Below are 4,442 nucleotides of genomic sequence, written 5' to 3'. Positions count from 1 at the left end.
CCATTGGGGGTCATACACAAAATATTAACATGGGTTATAATTATGTGATCAAAATAAAAATAAACAAAAATTAATAAATTGTGAAATTTTTATATTAATAATGCCATTTTTTTTTATTTTTGATTATTTTTATATTGTAAATTTTTAATTAAATATATTTTCCTGGATTATTGCTAGAGTTATCTAATCTATAGAGTGATTTCCACTGTCTCTTTTCTTCTTTTTCATGTGTTGAGACCACATTTCTGGCCGTCTCTGCCGTTTCAGTGGTGGGCTGGAACTATGTATATCACTCTCTGAGTCAGAGGATGTCATAATGCCCGCAAAAAACACAGAAAAGGGCAGAGGACAGTGCAGCCCATCAACCACGTGTAAGGTTTAGGGGGACACTGGTGGGAGACTGGCTGAGGCAGGGTCCAGTACAGAGATGCAGCCTTCCAATGGCTAGCCGCTCGTGGCGCGTATGTCCATCTGCCATGTGGAAGCAGACTTCCTCTATGGGTTTTCCAGGCCTAAAACACGCGTCGCTTGCCCGGCTGCCAGCCAGCCATGAGGGTCCTTTTTGTATGTAGCTTTATACAGGGAGGATCTAGAAGGCTTCACCTACATATTGGCGGGAATAACTCACCATCGGCCATTTTTGGCGCATACGTCACACTGCCGCTAGACTCCTCGTATATGTATATATATATATATATATATATATACACTCAACCCTCTGCTATCACGGGTTCTGCTATAGCGTATCTCGCTATCATGCCTATATAAAAAACCACCCAAATACCTATATCACGCACTAAATGCCTGCTATCGCGCACCAGAAATGTTCGAAAATTTCAAAATGGCCGGGCTCTGGTGCTCCGCCCAGCCAACGTGATTCACGCCGATTGGTCGTGTGACGTCAGCGCCAGCCGAGTGCTGATTGGCCGCCTGACCGAGTCTCCCGCCTGCCAAACCATTCAAGGGTTTGCCCTCAGACCGCGAGCAGTGATAGCGAGAACAATAACCTTTTTTGTGATACAGCCATGGCCAACGTACCCCCTCCCCGTCCCCCTACCATCGCCCAACGTAATGCTGTGGCACCTGGCAGGGAAATAAAGAAGAGGAAGAACCTAAGCTATGCAGATAAACTGGAAATAGTGAAACTTCTCGATAATGGTGAGACCAAGCGAAGTGTGGGGAAGAAATATAACATCAGTGAATCAACTGTGAGGGGTATTTATAAGAATCGTGATCAAACAAGAAGCCTCGGACAAGGACTGACCAAACGTTGACGACCCAGGACCGGACAAAGGACTTGGTAATGTGTACATGGAATGTAAGAGGAGCGAATGATGAGGTGAAAGAGAGAGAGATTGTCCAGGTGCTTGAGGATGCGAAAGTGGATGTATGTGGAATAACTGAAACAAAATGGAGAGGAGAAAGTGTGAGAGAATGGGAGTATGGATGGGGTATATGTGCAGGAGTAGATGAGAATGAGAGGGCAAAGGAAGGAGTGTGTATAGTTGTGAGTAAAAGATGGAAGAAGAGCATAAGACAGTATGGATCAGTTGGGTCAAGGATTGTGTGGGTAAAGTTGAAAGTTGGAATACAAATGTGGGCGATTGTGTGTGTGTATGCGCCAACGTAAGATCGTGCTAGAAGAGTGAGAGAAGAGTTCTGGACAAATGTGGAAGTGTGCATGGAAAAGTTTGGAAGGAGTGAGAGAGTGTTTTTGATTGGTGATATGAATGGTAAAGTTGGTAATGTGAAGGTGGATGGAATAGTTGGTGAGTGGGGTGTGCCTGCTGAGATAGATGAGAATGGGAGTGCGCTAGTGGACATTTGTGCTGGGAGGGGTTTGGTAATAGCCAATACCCTCTTCAGGCATAAAATGATCCACAGGTATACATGGCGAGTGATGAGAAGGGTGGGTGGTGAACTGAATGAAAGGAAGGCAATGATTGATTATGTGTGTGTGGATGAAAGGATGCGAAGATGTGTAAAGGATGCAAGAGTGTATAGAGGTTGGGGAGTGGAATTTCTGACCACTACTTGGTGGTGGCCAGAATTAGGTTGCAAGTAAGATGGAGGAATAGAAGAAGGGAAAGACGAGAGGAAGGAGTAGTTGCAAGGAGAGTGGAAAGGTTACAAGAGGATGAGAAAAAGGCAGAGTATAAGAGAGAAGTGGAGGAACGATTGGGCAAATATGAATTGGAGCAGATGGGAGACGTGGAAGGTGTGTGTAAGATATTTACAGAAGAAATATGTGCAGCATGTGATGTGGTGTGTGGAAGGAAGAGAAGACGGAGGGGGTGCAAGGAACAGCGTGGTGGACTGAAGAGGTGAAACAGGCTGTGGCACAAAAGAAGAAAGCATACAATGAATGGATGAGAAATAGGGGCGTGGAAGAAGTTGAGAGGCGGAAGAGAGAGTTATATGTGGAAAGGAAGAGAGAGGTGAAAAGATTAGTAAGAGAGAGTAAGAAGAGAGTGGATGAGGAATTTGGAAGGAATTTGAGTGTAAAGTGGAGGGACTGTAAGAAAATGTTCTGGAGAGAAGTGAAAAGAGTAAGACAGGGTGGAAGTGAAGTTAGCAGGGGAGTGAAAGATAAAAATGGTAGATTACTAGTGGAGAAGGGAGAAAAAGTGAGCAGATGGAGAGAACACTTTAAGGAATTGTTGAACGTGGAGGATGGAAGTAATGCGAGTATAAGTGGCTGGGGAATGGCTGGGAGAAGGAGGGAGGTGAGAAGACAGGAAGAAATCAGTAGGATGGAAGTTGTGGAAGCAATGAAGAAAGTTAAATCGGGGAAAGCCCCAGGAATTGATGGAGTGTGTGGTGAAATGCTGAAGCATGGGGGAGAGATAGTAGTAGAATGGATGTGGAAGATGTGCAGATTGGCCTGGGAGGAAGGTAGAGTCCCGGAGGATTGGAAGTCAGGTATAATTATTCCCTTGTACAAAGGAAAAGGGGAAAAAGAAGTGTGTGGTAATCATAGGGGCATTTGTCTTCTTAGTATAATAGGAAAAGTGTATGGTAGGTTACTTATAGACAGAGTTAGAGAAAGAACAGAGAAATTAGTTGGAGAAGAACAGGGAGGCTTTAGGAAGGGAAGAGGTTGTGTAGATCAGATATTCATTCTTAGATCTTTAGTGGAAAAGTTTCTAGAGAAGGGAAAGAAGTTGTATGCGGCTTTCATGGATTTGGAGAAAGCATATGACAGGGTGGATAGACAAGGATTGTGGAAAGTGTTAAGAATATATGGAGTAGATGGGAAGTTGTTGAATGCTGTGAAGAGTATGTACGATGGTGCGAAGGCTGCAGTGCGTGTGGATGGTGAACTAAGTGAATTTTTCTCTGTGAAAGTTGGTTTGAAACAGGGATGTGTCATGTCTCCATGGTTGTTCAATCTGTACATGGATGGGGTAATCAAAGAGGTACAAGGTAGGGTAGTGGATGTTGGAGTGGCCCTGGTGAGAGAGGATAGTGTTTGGAAACTCCCTGTACTGTTGTTTGCAGATGATACTGTGTTGTTGAGTGAAGACGAAGGGGAGCTGCAAGGCTTGGTGGATGAGTTTGAGAGAGTGTGTAAGAAACGGAACCTAAAGGTGAATGTAGGGAAGAGTAAAGTGATGGTCTTTGAGAGAGGTGAAGTCAGTGAATGTACAGCGAGGTTGGATGGTGAGGAATTGGAAAATGTGAGTACGTTTAAGTATTTGGGTAGTGTGATGAGTAAGGATGGAGGTTTGGAGGATGAAGTGCTTGAAAGGGTACAGCAGGGAAGAAAGGTTGCTGGTTCCTTAAAAGCAGTGATAAGAAACAGGGAAGTGAGCATGGAAGTAAAAAAGTTACTACATGACAGTATTGTGATACCAACTCTAACGTACGGAAGTGAAGCTTGGACATTGTTGGAAGGACACAAGTCAAGAGTGAGAGCAGTGGAAATGAGTTATTTAAGAGGAGCCTGTGGAGTCACGTGGAGAGACAGGCTGACGAATGAGGATATAAAGGAGCGTTGTGGTGTGGATGTGGATGTGATAGGAAGCGTTGTGAGGAACACACTGAGGTGGTTTGGCCATGTGGAGAGGATGGAGGGTGAAAGATTGACGAAGAGAGTGTATGTGAGTGAGGTGGAGGGTGGAAGAGGGAGGGGGAGACCGAGGATGAGATGGAGGGATGGGGTGGAGAGGTATATGAGAGAGGGGGGTGTGAGTTGGGAGCAGGGCAGTGAAATGGCGGGGGACAGGGCGACTTGGAGGCGATTTGTTTGTGGCCACCCCAAACGGGATTGAGGCGTCTGGCAATAGATAGATAGATAGATAGATAGTGATCACATCATAAAACATATGAGTCTTGCACCATCACAAGCTGCTTCCCAGGCCCTATGTAGCAGAATTCAGTTGCTCCTCAAGACCGAGCAATTGCTTGGGAGATATATGGATCGACAGGCAAGGAGAAAT

The sequence above is a fragment of the Coenobita brevimanus genome, chromosome 71 (genome assembly GCF_032717465.1).
Source record: "Coenobita brevimanus isolate Jiangsu-jjx chromosome 71, ASM3271746v2, whole genome shotgun sequence".
Lineage (NCBI taxonomy): Eukaryota > Metazoa > Arthropoda > Malacostraca > Decapoda > Coenobitidae > Coenobita > Coenobita brevimanus.
This window is presented reverse-complemented; position numbering follows the sequence as displayed.